Source organism: Cupressus sempervirens, chromosome 7 (genome assembly GCF_028749045.1).
Source record: "Cupressus sempervirens isolate cs-2001-9-10 chromosome 7, ASM2874904v1, whole genome shotgun sequence".
Classification (NCBI taxonomy): Eukaryota; Viridiplantae; Streptophyta; class Pinopsida; order Cupressales; family Cupressaceae; genus Cupressus; species Cupressus sempervirens.
The window spans coordinates 664,143,701-664,161,923 of record NC_143124.1 but is presented as its reverse complement, the minus strand read 5'-3'; positions in this window follow the sequence as shown (position 1 = coordinate 664,161,923).

Below are 18,223 nucleotides of genomic sequence, written 5' to 3'. Positions count from 1 at the left end.
AGGGAGTGAGTATTTTCCATGTCCTTAGCATCATAAAGCTCCTTCTTAAGAGCTCGAAGAAGATGGAGCATAGTGTCCAAATAATGCATGAAATGAACCAAGAAACTTGCCACCCTATCAAATTTATCCTCCAACTTCTTTTTCTTATTAACTAATGTAGTGATAGTTTCCTCCAGCCCTAAATGATTCTCTTTCATAGGTGGGTGTTTTTCTACTATTTTTTGAGGCACAAGTTTATCCCCCTTATGATTTTCACCTCCCATGGGATCTTTCACCTGAGTGTCCATAGTTTTCCTACTCCCCAGATTCTGAGGCTCCATGTTCAAGTTCCTAAAAGGGGAGGTGATAGTCCCATTATCTCCAGTCTCATCCCCTAGCTTAGACTCAGGGAAATTAGCTTCAATTTTAAAAATATTTTACATATAGGATGACATAGGGATTTCCTAACCACTAGCATGGGTATCTCTACCCTTTTCTTCACTAGTTGTCTCCTCTTCATCCTTCTCCCCATAATTCTACCTAGTAGCTTTAATTTTAGGTCCACACCAACTTTTCTTCTTGATATTCTTAGTAGAATCTGAGCTAATCAATTTCTCCTAGCCCAAAGGGGTAGAGGTATTCTTTTCTCTTAGACTCTTGCTAGTCCTAGGGATTTTCTTCATACTTGTACCTCCAACACTATCCATATCAAGAAACTCAATATTTTCTATCTTAATATTTTTTATAGTGGAAGAGGGACCTTTATTCTCCACGAGTTGATTAGAAGGGGATGAGGTTTATGGAATAGCAAAAAAATTCAATGGGGATAGGACTAGAACTTGCACCTGAGGATTAATTCCCTTATGGAATTTAAAGAGGTGAAACATTAGGTCTTGATGATGAAAGGTATATCTCTTACCCTCTTCTCTTTTCTTATGCACATTCTAGATGGAGTACTCCATGTAGTGTAATAACAAGTAAGAAAAGATATAATTTCCTTATTCCTAAAGTGGTTGAGAATAGGGAAATGATAATAGTCTAACACATTAAACCTATCTTTAAGAGTAATGTACCTCATAATGCCATAGAAGACCATGTCCCATGTCTCTAGAAGTTTATGATGAGAAAACCACCACATATGTGTTTAAGAGCCTCATTTGGTCAAAATAATTTCCTCAAGCTTGTTTTGTCCAAAACCCTTTCCTATTTCCTCCAATTATTTCCTTCCACACTAAGACCAATGACATTCATAATGAATTCATATGTGATTTAAAATGATAAACCATTAACATTAACACATCAGTCCTTCCAAGAATCAATAAATTGGCATGAAACCCTTTCATCATGGCCCTCTATGCATTTCATAAAGGGAATCAAACCACCTACAAAAAAGTAATTCCAGGAACCTTTTTCTTTCTAATGACTTCCTCATTTCTTGATGGCTCAATGTGATCATTTCCACTCTCCATAGTTGCTTCTCCTATAAGCCCCACCACCAAATCTTCTAAGGTTTTTGATATACCCACAATTAAACAACTAGAAGACCCATAGGAAATAAGGAGAAAACCCAAAACATCACCTTTTCAAACTAAGATCAAATCACAATGATATTAAGGGCATTATTATTATAGTAACACTTGGTTTCATCACATGCAAAAAAGGAATAAATTATATTCCCAAAATGTTACTTCATAACCCCCATAGTCATGTAATAAATGATTTTTAAAATCCCTTTGAACATTGGAATATCATGTCATTTGGAACTGTGAAAAATAACTCCATATCTTTCCTTGGGTATTGGACATTCCCTCATCATAAAGGAGTATAATTAATGTACTTTTTGAAAAGATAGATCATTTTAAAATTATCATAATTAAACCATTCACTCTAGAAGGCACCAACTAAACCCCATTACCGATAAACCATAAATTTAAAAATAGCATCATGGAAATTAGTGCTTATCATTTTGCACAGTGATAAAATCATTTTTGAAAGATCTAATTTGCTTTCCCAAGTATGTTGATTCGTGACACCATGTTCATACGAGGTTGGGCTTATGGCCACTTGGTTACCCTCATGGTACACATGTTGGATAGTGGTGTCCATAAATCTATTCACCAAAATATGAGCATCTTTAATTATCATCATGGCATGCCAACTCATCCTTTGTACCCCTTTACTAGGTTCAATGACAAGGAGAGAGTTGCCCTCAATCACCAACTTAGGAATACCCAAGTTAACAGCTATCTGCAAACCCCAAAATGGGCCCATAGCCTCTACCTCATTGCTTGAGAACTTACCACAATTACTCATGTATCCCTTAATTTAATTGCCTTGATAATCCCATATGACACCCCCAATACCCATATTGTCATTCCTCCCAAATCCATCAAAATTAAGTTTCCACCAAATTATGGTGGGTGACTTTCATTTTCTTGTCTTTTCCTTTGTAGAGCCTTAGTATTATCTATTTTTTTGATTAAATGATAAATAATCCAAACCTTTACTCATTTCTTTTCAATTTTTGATAGAGGAAGGGAGAGGTTTTCTCGTCCATTTGAGAGTGCACTCCCTAATAAGAGCAATAGGTATGCAGGTGACAACTGTTTGCATAAAAGTGTCACACTTCTATAAACCATTATTCTTGAGAGAACCCATGGAAGAGGGAGTCTCAAGAGCCAGCTTATAGCTCTCTATCTATGATGTGAAAAGGCTATGAGATGATGGCTCTCAATTGAACCAAACTATGCAACCCTTGCAAGGTGTACCATAGAATGAGAGATTCAAAGAGTAGAGGCAAGAGTGCCAATATCCAAGAATCTAGAATAAAATGCAATGTAAATGTAAGCTATTCTAAATGAAATGCAAGCTAACAAAGAGAACTAAGCTAAAGCATAAATGAAACTAAGCTAAAAAGTATGCTATAATGTAAGTAGAATGAGAGCTAAGCTAAAATTCAAGAATGCAAGAATGGTCCAAGTCTCAAAAATCACCAAAAACACCCGCAGCATAACAATAGCATGAGAGACTAAGATTTTTTGAATGAGGACAGAGCCCTCCCTTTTAAAGAAAAATAGATGGTAAAGATTAAGGGACAAGATTAATGTAATCAAGGGTGGAGTTTGAAAGTGGGAGTGATCCATGTGCACAAGCATCTCAACCAATCACAATTAATGGTTAACCTTTGAGAGGGTTTGAAATGTGTGAAGGAGAATTAAAGTTATTTTAAAAATAGAAGATTCCTCTCAAATAGGAAATTGTGCATTCATGTGTAGACAAAAATGCCTTTTCTTTTATTTCTAAAATAGAAATAATGCTTTATGTGTGCACACTTAGGATAAGAGATGAGTGGCGAATTTTATTTAATTAAAAGGGGGACATGTTCTTTTAATTAAATATGAATGTGGGATAAAGTGGTCATACCATAGGCTATAATCGAATAAATAGATTTTTGAGGATTTGATCAAGAATATCCATTAGATAAATTATGGAAAAATACTAGAAAGGGGGTTCATAGTCTAGATGACCATTTTTAGTCAATTACATTATCCCCTCTTTGAGTAATGTGTGATTGATCTTGGAACACATGACATCAAAGAATACATAATCCAAGTACGTAGCAACACTAGGATAGAGACAATATCAAAACTCAAGAAGAGTACTAACACCAAGAAAAGAAGATAGATCAAGAGAAAATAGATAGTTGTAGAAGAAAGCAATTTGTAACAGTGATAGAATATTCATGCCCCCTTGGGATTGAAATCAAAATGAGATAGAGGAGATGCATAAATAATTTAGATTTGATTATTTTAGAACAAAGAAAAGTTCATGACGATAGATAAGAGATTCAGACCAAAGAGTGACCACCAAGCAATGAAGATATGCCCTAGTTTCACTAACTTTGACCAAGAAAGATATAGCATAAGAATTAGGGCAAAGAAAGAAGAAAGATGAAATGAGATGAAATATAAATGAAATCAAAGAGTGGAAGAGAGTAGAAATGATGAAGAAATGAGGAAATGATAATTTCCCCAAACAGATTCAAAGATTAAGCCTCAATAGGTTAGCAAACTACATAGAAGAAGAAAGAAATTTTGAGTAGAAATATGAACCTGAATTTGGATTTTGATCCCAAAAATGGATCCACGATGTTGAGGTTAGAAAAGATAGGTCAAAATCATAGATGATATGGTAAGATAGAAAAGAAGTGAGAAATAGGAAAGAAGAGATACGATAAGATCAAGAAGACCCAAGAGAAGGATGAATGTAGTTAGTTGACAAGTCCATGAAAGATAAAGAAGAGAGCTCTCTCAACATGCAAAATGCAAAGCTAAGCTAGAATGAACCCTAGAATGCAAGCTAGTATGAAAAGGTACAATTGCAAGGGTTATATCCATAGGTCCTAGTTTTTATCATCGAGCCTTATTAGGGACATCAGAAGATCATACAATCATCACTAGCATAAACTATGAGGGTATGAATATGATCAATATTAGATAAGTATGTGGAAATCCAATCTAAGCATTAAAGACATGTAAGTCAGGATGACTACGTGATTAGATTCTGTAACGCCCTGACAAGGGACCCAAAATAAATGACCTAAAGTTTTACTAAGTTTTCCAACTTTTTTTTTTTTTGAAGAAAGAAAGATAACAACACATCAAACACATAGTAGCAATAGCAATAACATACAATCAACTAAAAGCATACATAACAGGTTACATTTCTTAAGGATCCCATGATGTTGAATTACATATAAATCTAATCTAATTCTACATCTAACAACTACCACATCCTCATGAAAGAATAATAGAAAGTCCAAAGTCCATAATATACATTTGTTCTTAATGCCTCTTGGCAAATTAATTCGGAATGCTCAATCATCCACTGTACATGTCATAGGGTATGAAAGGCTAAAAAGAATATACATATGTAGAAATAAAGATACAACATCCTCCTCAGATCCATGATACAAGTACAATAAAATAAATGAAACCATCCACCATACATGATACATCCATTCATCGTAAAAGAAATAAACATCTAACATGAAATACAACTATCCATCATAAATCACTACTAACTAAGTGTGTGGTTCCTCCCAACCATCAATAGCATCATTAGACCATCATGGACCCTAGCCATCCCCCATGCATAACATCCCAAGCAACCGTTAAGATCGTCGATACTATAGTAATAGGGACATCACTCCTAAAACATACTACAGCATAAACATAAAGAAATCTAACATGCTAATCATCAATATAAGAAAATGCATCAGTAAATACATCATCTAAACCTAATAAACAAGCATCCCAAGAAGCTCTAGCCATGGTGACTGCGAATAGATCTCAATGGTAAGAGTAAAAAGCACTACCACCCCGACCACGTGGAACCTAAATGGCCCACTCCCACCACGCTGAGGAGATAATCTCAAGTCCCAAATAGGATATCAAACCAAATATCAAAAGTACTCTCTAAGTCCAAGAAATCCTAAAAGCAATCTAACTCAAAGGTTCTAAGATAGATCAACATCTAATTCCCAGAGGCACACAAGACATGTAGGAAACCTACTATGTAAGCAAGCAAGTGTCATTGTATGAATCATGTAGAAGTTACCCTGGTAGTTAGCTTAGGACTCCAAGGTCCCTAGTGATCCCCATGCAGCCACTAGTATCCTCTCATACTAATAAGACATACTATGGAATGCAAGGTCACAACCATGTGTTCTCTCTACTCTCATCCTAGTTTGTACTAGCACTCGAGGCATGGAAAAGAACATAAAATTATCTTATTAGGTTCATTTTAATCCCCATTTTAGTGTAATGTTTTCACTTATTAAAACAACTTACAATGAGTTACCCCCAGGACCACTTAGCGTCCCCGGCCCCCATTACAAGCCACTTCCTGAAACTACAACTAGATTACCTACCCTAGGCTAAATAAAATCACAAATCACATATTCATAGTAAAATCACCTCAGTCTTGTACAAGTGACTGGAAAGTATCAAAAGATAATTCACCATAATCACACCATTTCTCCACCAGCAATTGGAAAGCATCAAATGACAAATCATAATATCCATCAGTTCTCAACGAGCAATCAGAAAGTATCCCAAAACAATACTAATCAAAGACTCCAAAATGGTCAAGTCAAAACATGTCACAACATGACATCATCAAGATCAAAGCAAACACTTCAATCCCATCAAGGCGATTGGAAAGTAACCCAAGTATAACTGATCAAGGACTCAAATATGGTTAAGTTAGGAATCTCATAAACATACACCTTAGCTTCACACAAGAAGAATGGAAAGCAATAACAAACAATAAATACAAACATGTCATAGAGCATACTTAATCACATTACCATGGTTGGGATGAAAAGATCAAGATCAAATTAGCATAGCATCTCAATCACACAACCCCTGAGCCTCTAGTAACAACCTAAACTGGTCAACATCTAATCAACCCCAAAGCATAGACAGTACATAGGAAAACATCATAATCTCATAGTTTGGTTTAAACAATAAGGTTTCAATTTTAGTGTTGTGTTCAACTAAGTAGTCTCACAGTTCAATTTGATTGATAATATACTCTTGACTTAATGTGAGGTTTCCATTTCTAGTCAAACGTATGTTTTAAATAGATAAAACCCATAGTTTATCCTACAAATTATCTCATTCCTATATCCAAATGAAATGCACAATTACTCCTAATTGATTTCAAGTCAAAGTCCTAAACGATCCAAGGGTAATAATTAAATTATTAATAATATTTGGTGATCTTTAAATATAATAATCTACATTTTCATTAAAATTAGTATTATAATAATTTAATAAGTTTTAAACTTAATTAAAAAACTTTCCTTATTAATAAATCTAAATTAAATCAAATTTAATTTAATTAATTAATAAAATATATAATTCGCAATCTAAATTCCCAAATCATTTTAATAATAAATTAATTAAAACTTAATTAAATATTATTAAAATTTACATTACTTAATTAAATCATTAATAATAATTGTTTATTTAAATAAATAATTTAAATTATTACTAGACAACTTATTAGTTTAATATAATTTCTAAAACTATTTATTGACATTTTATAAATTAAAAACTTTTTAATATTTAATATATATTAAATATCATTTAATATACATTAATATATATATATATATATATAAATAAATTTAATGTAAACTAAATTTAATATAACTTAAAACTTTTATTAAAATATTAATAAATTAAAAAAATTAACTTACAAGGTTTATTTAAAGGCTCATCGACCTTAGGTCATGGCCTCCTGCGGCTGCTGCAGGGCCTATGACCACGGGAGTACAATGTATTGCCACTACCCCAGTCCTACGTCAGTGGCAGGATAGCCTTTATTAAAGGGTAGGGGTGTTGGGAGGTGTATATATATATATATATATATATATATATATATGATATTTATATATATATAATTGCAATATTAGTCTAATAGGAAAAATAAGTTTAACCATACAAATTTCTAATATAAAAATCTCTTTTAATTTTCAACCCTTCTCGAATCAATTACTAAATTCTTTGATCTACAAAAAATGAGGGTTTCTGAATTACTTTTCCAATCTCTACGCATGCAGAAGACATTGGCTAACATTTAACAATTTACAATATTAAAATGTTTAAGTATTCATCATAGAGAAATTTGAATTCACATTCCACAGGCACAAAGAAGATAGGGAAGGAAAATTTGCATAATAATTAGTGGTCAAAACACAAGATCCTACCTGAACTTGATGCTAACACGCAACTACCCGAAAATTGAAGAGAAAACCCTCCTCACAGAACTTTCCCCTTTTTCAAAAATTCCTTCCTCTTCCAAAATTTTGCTCTCCAACTTTGCTCCCAAAATTCCTCTCCAAAATTCGTGTCATTAGAATGAACCTTCAATTAGTGATAAAGAGTTCTCTCCTTAAATCAGGGAACTAATTGTGCGTTCACCCAGGAGAACTCTATGCTCACAAGACTCAAACTCTATATTAGCTTTTATTAATTTTTTCCATGCACATCAAATGAATTATTAAATTACTTTATTTAATTTTTCACTTGACTTCCCTTTTCAATTAATTAATTAAGTGTTAAACTCATGCACACATCATGCAATTAAAATATCTTTATTAATTTCACTTTATCTTTTAATTAATTTCTTATATTTTAATCTCATGCACGCATCATGCGAACTTACAACTTTTAATAATTTAATATCTTTTCACTTTTAAACTTATTTTCAAAACTTAATTCATAAAATATTTATTAACTTAAATAATAATAATATTTAGCATTTATTTAAAAATAAACTCTAAATATATTATTATTAAGTTAAATAAATATTATCACATTCTAAATTTATACTATAAATTTTATCTTCAAATTTAATTCTTTTATTTAATTAATCTCTCAATTAATTAAATATTAAAATATCATAATAATTTTCTATTTAATTATCATTAATTTAATCTTTTAATTAGACTTAATTAATAGAAAATTCACCAAGGACTCATAAAACAACATACGAAAACCCATCAAAGAAAACACTAACAAAATCAAACTAAAGGGTTATAATCATGAATTAACATCATCCAACGCATTCAGAGGGTACTCGACTCAGATACTTGTCCTAATTATCAATTAGGACAAATGGTTTAAAGGTTTAGGATTTGGACTTAAAAATTTATCTCCCCTCTCTTACCATTGAGATAATGCAATAAGGTACGCTCATCCTGGCAATTCAAGGAAGTCGATACCTGGTACTTGCAACCTGCATAAAATCTATGCATGTATAAACACAATATTCTAAGCTAAGCAATGGCAAGAAGTGGTGCATCATGTAGATCCCGACTCCCAAGTGACTATGACTCCCTTCCTTAACCACATCAGAAACACCATACATAAAGAAAATAAACATGCACACCATACACATGCAATATGGGGTAAGTATCCATAAGAGAACACATAGGATAAATAAACCATCTAACTAATCATCATCAATAATTGAAAGCACTGTAATAATCATCATGCATACATGAAATATAGAGTACTAAGTAATCTCATCATATATTAAACTGAATGTAAAAACAATATCTGATAATCTAAAAGTAATGCTACTAAACATCAAGCATAAATTTTCCTTAAAAAGTTTGGCATAGCTAACAGAAATGCGAGCTAGGGACAAGCACTGTAGATTCCCTAAGTTTAAGATAGCAAGATTACACTTGTATCAAGGCATAAGTGCCAGGATAACCCTCGAGTACAGTCTTGCAAAAACATTCAAGGATGATACGTTTGTAAGTCAAACTGTCAAATAGGACAAGCCTGAATGCTCAAAAACACCTATAGACAAACAAAGTATACCCACAAGTAGATATCAAGAAAATATGCCCCATGCCCCCAATCTTCTAGTCAATGACATCCTCAAAAGACTATTAGGGAGAGAACATATAGTGAAGAAATAAGCATAGACATCACATAAAGAAAATAAAGATCAGCATAGTTTAGTCATTTAAGTGTTTATGTGTGTGTGTGTGTGTGTGTGTGTGTGTGTGTGTGTGTGTGTGTGTGTGTGTGTGTGTGTGTGTGTGTGTGTGAGTCGCTTGGCCATTTCTTAAAGACTTGAATCTAATAGTGAGAAATATTACAACATGAGAGACTATAGGTAAACTATTTGAAAAGTGTTGAGAAACACTTTATGTCAAGTAGGGGGAGTAGCATTGAGAAACATTATTTTGTGAGTTTCCAAAGAAACCCTAATGCACAAGGAGACCTTAAATATGCTAAGAAGTTGTGCCCTCGAGACGAGGACAAGAAACAATCCCAAGCTAGGAAATGTGTTGTAAAGTGGGTGATTGAGGCTGATAGACATAGATGCAAGGGTCTCAAGCAATGCATGTTTCTAGGTTTTCACCACTTGGAAGATTTCTTTTAGGACTTTTTTCAATTTTTTTGTATTTTTCAATTTTTCAATTTTTTTGGTGATATATCAAAGTGCCTATTTCTAGGTTTTCACTAAGATGGTCATTTTTTTATTTTTAGGATTTTTTAGCATCATATATGATTTGTTTTTGGATTTTTTAGAATGATATAGAGATTACTTGTTCTCAAGAAAGATCAAATCATTTTCTCCTAATGTCTAGCAAGGTGTATAATATGGAGCAGGAAGCTAGTGGATAGACAAAGATGGATAGGCAAGGAATATGAAGCAAGTGAAAGTGATCCTCAAGGATTGACTCCTCAAGAGTAACCAAGCCAGGGAAAGATAGCCAAATGAATAAGGTTTTGGATAGCAATAGAAGTAATGAGAAAAAATAAAATATATGATAAGCAATGGAAGCCACTAACTAAGATAGCATATGGGATAAGTAATGAACACCAATAAGTGAGATAGCATGAAGCGTGTAGTCTAAAAGAGTAAGCCTATCAAGAGAACTATGACAATAATGTTTTATTTATTGTGATCAAGACCAAGGGGTCAACTAGATAGGATAGAAATGGGATAGAGAAATAAGAATGAAGTTGGATATGAAGGATATGAGCAAGAACAATATAGAATCTCATGGATAAGATAGCCAATATGCAAGGATAGCTCAATAATGTCAAGATCAAAGAGGAAGAGGGAAAGGGGGATGGATGGATGATGGAAGAATTATGCATGACACCTATTTACCAAGTTTTCATCATGGTACTTATCCAAGGTGGCACAAGAAGTGGTTTTCACCAAGGCACATTTATTTTCTTTTCTTTTTTCTTGTTCTTTTTTGTTTTCAATTTTTAGAAAGAGCTCAAGCTTTGTCAATTTAGATGGTACTTCTATAGGAAGAATAAGTCATGATAAGCTAAGACCATAGATAAGTATACTCAAATAATTTGATAGGGTGATAGAAGGGAGATGATAGTAAGAGTATATGAAGGATTGGGTTTCATGTATTGAAACAAATGAACGAGAATGGATAGCAAGTAAGTGTAAGTTTTAGAGGATTTCATGAGGCTAACTAAAATATTGGGCAAGATTAATGTTGACACACACCTTGAAGGGTATTGGAATGATAGAGGAATCATGGATGAAATAGCTTGAGGTTTAGATTTATGAGGTAGTAGAAGAGATTTGGGAAAAAGTGGAGTGCAAGGCTTTAGAATATTTTTAGGAAGATTTTTCAAAGAAGATGAAATGGAAGACTTTGGAAGCTTGAATATCAACATTGAAGTATTTTCAATATTCAAGTCTTTCAAAAAAGACTTGGGAAGCCATATAGCTTTAGATTTTTCTTGTTCTTTAGATGCTTGAGAGTGGATTCCTTCAATGATGGATTTAGGAACCCATATTTTCTTTGATTTAGCTCTCTTAATAGTGGACCTTCACAATCTCTTGAATTTCTTCTTTACATTCACATGTTGATTAGATGGGACATAATGATCTTCATTTTTCAATGGATTCTTATGTTTATTCTCACTTCCAAAAGGCTTGGGATTTGTGGATGAATAAGGATGATATGACTAGTTTAGATGGATAGATGGGTGGAAATTCATAAAGGATGAGTGTCTTTGTTGATCTTGCGGTATGATGGGAGAGCTAGGAGTAGAAAATGTAGGAGATGAAGGAACATAAGGTCTTAATATAGATGGAAGGTTTGAAGGATTTAGCCTAGATGGATAAGGACCAAGGATAGATTTTGGATATGCAAATGAATAGTGAAAAGGGATATCAACATCTTTAGAGTGAGAAACATAGTCAAAGCCATCAATAGACTCATGAGTAGCTTTGATAGGTACAACATTTTTCATAGGAGCACTTGAAGCTTGAGCATAATTTTGAAGTGGATATGGAGAAGTAGAACATGAGAGGACACTTTGATCTTGAAAAGTAGCTTTGGATAACATATGAAGAGAAATTTTCTTATATTTTTTAGTAAGCTCAAGGGAGATAATGGAAGTGGTATCTTCATCATACTTGGGGGATGGAAAAGACATAGGATATAGAGGGGTAAAGTTTTGAAAGAGATGAAAGGGTGTTTGATCTTTTTCTTTCTTGACATTTATAGATTTTTCTTTTTGAGTCCTCTTCACATGGAGCCACTTCTAAGGACAAAGGAGAATGAAGAGTGAATGGAGTAGTGCTTGGATCTTTAGGCTTAGTAGCATGGAAAAGGTTTTCAGCCAAGTGAAGGTTAGCTTGAGTTTCTTTTAGAGGTAGCCCTTGAGGATAGGCATAGTGTACATGAAAAGCATTAGGTTCTTTATTTGATAGAAGCATGTTGAAAATATTTTAAGTATTGGGAGGTGCACAAATGTTGGAAGAAGTGGAGGTATCAAGGAAACCATCACTACTCATAGGTTCATTAATATGATCTTTCTCAAGAAAAGTATCCTCATCACATGAGTCATTATAGGTATCAATAATCCCATTATCAATAAGATCTTGGATTTTATATTTCAGCTCAATGCAATATGAAGTACTATGCTCATTATTTCAATGATAAGCACAATAGATATCCAAGAATGGGTTTCTATATGAGCTAGACTTAGGTAATGTGATGAGCTTGGTGCCAAGAAGTGTTTGCAAATTGTCATCATAAGAATCTTCCAATGGAGTAAAAGCTCTATCAAAAGTATTTCTAGAGTCCTTTAGTTGTTTCTCAAGTGAATGGTATGCATCCATTTCTTCATCATTGTCTTGGTCAAAGATAGGTCCATCATGATAGCGTAGAATAGGCTCAAAGGAGGTATCACTTTCTTTCTCTCTAAGGAGGTCTTTAGATCTAGAAGATGAAGACATTTGATGTCTTGAAGTAGGATATGTAGACCTTGAAGAAGATGAACCATGTGCATGTAAAGTTATTAAGGGATATTATATTAAGAATAAAATCTTCTCCTCTAATCTTTTCTCAAGTTTAGACTTCATTTCTATCATATGCTTAGAGAGATGAAGGTAAGAAATATCATTTGTCTCTTCTAGTTCTTTGTATTGAGAATATAGATCTTAAAACTCTTTAGAGGCATGGAGGATATTATGATCATCTAGCTTTGGTTGAGGTTTGGTATCACAAGGTTTTAATTCCATAGTGGTAGATAGATGATCAAGCATGAAGGAGACTAGAGGAAGCTAAGAATGTGACACAAGATAACTTGATGTCCAAACTAGAGAGGTAGAGTGTTCACTTGTCAAAATAGTAAAGATAGCGTAAAGTGACTTGTCAAGAAAGTGTCCAAGAAACTTACAACACTACTAACTCAAGTCAAGATCTAGGCAAGAAGCCAAATAGCCAAGTAGATAGAGCAAGTAGGGTGACAAGTGGACAACTTTCCCAACATAAGAGTGTAGTCAAGAAATCAAGGTAACCATTTCAGCAAAAGGATAACTAGTGTTAGTAAATAGTTTTCCTCATAAATATTCAAATGTAAGAATAGAGAAAAATAATGTAAACTAACAACTAAATTCCTATAGAAGAGGCTACGGAATTATCTGCTTAAAGTTTCTTCAATGAAAATAGGTGCAGCTACCTTTATTACAATGAGAATTCTTTGATCTAAAGACTCAATAGAATAACCTTTTCAGAAAACAATTTGTTGAAAGTGTTGAATCAACTTATTTTATCTCATCAATACAAAACAAACTTTTATGCAAAAGAATCACTTGATTTTAATTATCAAGATTATCCACATAGTTGAAAGTTAAACCATTGAGTAGGCAAATTCAACAAAATTAATTTCTCACAGCATCCCAAGTTCCAAATTGACAATCTTGAAACCAATAATAGACATAGCCAAAAGCTTAAATAGTATCTTTACAAATACTAATTTAAATAGGCAAATAATAGTATCTACTTACAAAGCTTTTAACCACAAATCAAACTATAGAGTTTCATTGTATCTGCAGAATTCTGAAATGCTACTTCTAAACTTGGAATAAAACCACAAACAAAAATAGTTTTGTCTATCGATCTACTGGAGAATTCTAACTCCTACACCATACTAATTATTACTTATATATAGGCATGGGGCTAGACTACTGCCAAAATTACCCCACTAGGAGTTAATTGTCTTTGGTTAAAATAACTACTAACTTGAAATGCAAGAAAAGAAAAATTGCAAAAGAAAATATAACTAAGTGATTAAGTATAACTACTTGTGTTAATCAGGTAGCGTTGTCTCCATTGGCCACACCTTTTACCATTTTCCACATTTCATAGGTAGTCAAAAAGGCTGAAATAATGGATTGATGTGGCAAACCAATATAGGAAAAGCTTTGCTTCCAGATTTCTTTCATCTTCTTTAGTTCAGCAACCTTTTCTTCATGCATTTCCAAATGCTTTAGATTGATGATTAGCATAGCCTTAGTATGCGCCACATTAAAGAAGTTTTGCTTAGTTATTGCCTTCTTGTCTTGCCATTCTTGAAACTTCTTCTGAACCTCTTTGATCATCTCATCCAATTGGGCAACGGAGTCCTCTTCCTTTCCCATGAACTGTTTGGCAAACCATTTAAGGTCATTTTGAATAATCTGTTGTATAACCTTAAGTTCTTGTAATGCCTCTTTAATTTTAGTTACTCCTTGTGTCAGTGATTCATTCCTTCATTCGATGCAATCTTTGATTACATGTAGGGCCTTTTCATCTAGACTAGCTTCAGGGCATTTAGCCTACAATTTTTGTAAACTGAATCTTGCACATCCTCTAACCACATTACCACCTTTGCCCAGTTATTCTTCTCCTTTTCATATCCTTCGTTGCTTGTCTCCACCTTTTTAACAATGTTCAATATTTCCTTCAAGGCATAATCCAAGTGACCTATGTGCTTTATGGTGTCATGTAAAACATCCTGAATCCATTCACCTGCTACTTTCACTACTGCTTTGCATTTATGCAGATTCTCCAATGATTGCTGACATTTCATGGATTGGCTTTGCTTTAGGGTGAAGAATAGAATTAATATATTGCTCCATGTTTTTGATTGTATCCTTCATTTCTTTCTTATCCTATCCAACTTTCCATACTCTATGTGTGATCTTTTTATTAGATGCTTCAAAGAATTCCATGTCTACTTCGCGATTCCCTTTTTTGAGGTCAACCTTTGCTATCTAGTAGTCTTGAGGAACCATGGAATCATGTGAGCTTCCATCTGGTGGTGTAGCTATCTTTGCTCCCTAACGTCTTGAATTCTTATCAAAATTGATCCTTGCCTTGGTTCTTGCTTTATTTACTTTAGGTGTCTTACCAAGACACTTACTAACCAAATCATCAATTGGCATCAATATTTGGACTATGCTCCTTTTCTTCTCCATTGATGTCTCTAGCCATTTAGGTCTAGCTTGATTTTTTTTTATAGTAGGGGAGCATTTGACCAAGGTGAGGTTACTCTCTTGGCCTTTGGTAATCACTGACAAGTTTTGGGATTCATGTACATTATCTTCCATAGGTAGGTCTTTTGCTACCTCTAGGTCAATGGTTATGGTGTTCTTACTTCTTATTATTGATGCCTTCTTTGTGCTTGAATGGGTTATCCCCTTGCTCTTTGGACTTGCCTCTTGAACTTGAAGTTGAAGTGATTCGGGGATTGCTTCAACTTCAATGTCAACTGGACCTGCAACAGGATCAAGAACATCTTGATTAGTTTTCTTTTTGGGAGTCTTTTTATCTTTACTTTTTGAAAACTTCCCAGAAAGGTCTAGAGTAGCAACTGCCTTTAATTTTATCCATTTAGCAGTTCTAGCTATTACATCTTTAGTATGAGCATAGACATCATTTTCTTCCCTTCTTCCCAAGTCAATTTCAAGAATGGGCATGCATTCAATTTGGTCAATATAAAATTGATCAAGCACTTCTTCAGAATCTTCATCTTTTAATCCATAAGTATCCAACTCCACATTAAACATAATGATCTGCTTAATGGTTAGGCATGACCACAGCCTTTTCCTTACTTCAAATTCATTAAGGCAATTTGCCCAAAAATCTTCTAATTGTGGGGAGTGAACCAGGGATACTTCTTTCTTAACATTGTTTCTAACAAAGCCAGTATAGTCAAAATCTAACTGAGAAATGAAATGCTTTAAGCATAACTGGGTTAATGATTTTGCTGCCAATATAGCTTCTTTTAGAGAAGGGCATCTATAGTGTCCAATCTCAATAAGAAAGAATACTGAAAAAGATCTTTTTGAAATTTGAAAAGACTCAACCACAAAAACAAATTGCCTACATATCTCAGATAACACTACAGAGTCTAAACAATAACGTGGTAACTTTAAAGGTTCATCAAAAAAACCACCCACTCTGATATATGTAAATTTAGGGAATTTAATGTAAAAGAAACCATAGATTTGCACAACCTGCATAGCTTCTTTTGACATCCTGTTATTCTCCCGACCTTGGAGTTCAAATACCAATTTCTCTAGAAAGACATCATTTACCTTTTTGAACTCATTGCATAATGTAGTTTCCTGAAGATCATTGTAATACTGGTAGATGGGCATGTCATCAACCCAAGGTGTATGTGGAAGATTCTCCCATTCCTTAAATGCCACTAGGATGTAAATTAGATAAGAAGCCAAGAAAAATGGACCACAATTGCTAATAGCTATTAAACCCTATGTAGGTTTTCTACTATTAGATCAGACCAATCAATGAACTTAATTCCTTTAACAATCTTCTGTATGAAAAAGTACATCCATGACTCCCAATGGAATGCATGCTCATTTCCCTTAATCCTATTTAGCAGGAGAACAATGTCTATGATTTCTTTTATAAAATGCTCAACAGTCAATGGCTTAGGCAATCTAGAACCTCCCTCTCTAGGTTTCAAAAGCCAGGACTGAGCTATCTTGTTATCATAGCTGCTTTTGTTTTCAGCATATAGGTGTTTAGCTTCTTCAAACATCCATAGCTCATAGGGTTCCTTGTGAGGAATCCTAAAGGCTGAATAGACACTGGTTCTATTGATTTTAACAATCATTTCCCCTGAGACTTTCTTAATGCACCTAGAAACAAGGTCATAATGGCTTGCACATTCGAGGACAAGTTCTAGGTATGTGATTGCAGTGGGAAAAGTGGAAGCTTCTAATAATCCACTATCAACTAGCCTCTGGTAAATAGGGCTTGACTGGGGGTTTTTGGTTCATTCAACAATATCAGATAAATTTTTAGTTACCAGAAACGTATCATGAATTTTAGGCAGTGAACTAAGCAAAGATGGCTTCTCTAACTTGGGCATTTTAGGATGGAAAAGTGTCATGATTGCTAAGAAAGACAAGTTTACAAGATATGGCTTGAAATATCTCAAAACAAAGCAAACACAATTGAAATGCAAATGGTTATGGAAATGCACTTACAGTTTGATAGAGACACAACCTGCAATTTTCCCTTCTTACCCAATAGCGCTAGAATTTATTTGCAGAAAGTGGAATGAGTGGGAAGGCTTAAAATGAATACATTTAAGGGATGATTTGTACAGAAGATCGTAGGACATATTTGGCAATTTATTGCAATAATTACTTATTCATGTGACATGCATTGGAAAAGACACTGCGGGTGCTTTGTCTTAAATACTCCATCAAATCTGCACGTATCCTGTTATGCTAAGTGATCATGAAATGATAACTTTAGCCCTTAATTAAATCTTTCCATATCTAAATGCATAATGCCTTAAACCCTTCCATTCATAACTTTTCATGTCTTGAGAAGTGCTATACTGGGACCCACCTTGATTTGGCTCAAAAATTTGAAACCTGCATACAACTTTCGTTAGTGTGCAACATCAACACTGAAGCTGAAGTTGAAGTTTTGGGGTGGTCAGGTTTTAACTTCTAATTTGACTTTAATAAGGCTGACTCGAGAAAAGAAACTAGGCTTGACATATGAAGATAGATGCAGACTCGAACTTGAAGTTTAAGTAAACTAAAACTTCAAGTTCAACTTCAAGGGAAGAAGACTTGGGACCAAAACATTCAAGGGTGCGAGAAAAATAAAAGCGCTAACAACTAGCAAGCAGAAATAGACCATGAAGATAGAAAGACCAAGAGCACTAAGACCAAAGAGCCACTTGAAGCATCTTCAAGTACTAGAGACATAGAAAATAAAAATAAAATGATGAGACTCCCCTTAACAAGCAACACAAGAAAAATGTTAAGACTTGATGCTTTGACTTGGTTGACAAAGTTTGACAATGGTTGATAGCATAGCAAGTTTGATGTTCAAAACAAATTTCTTTCCAAG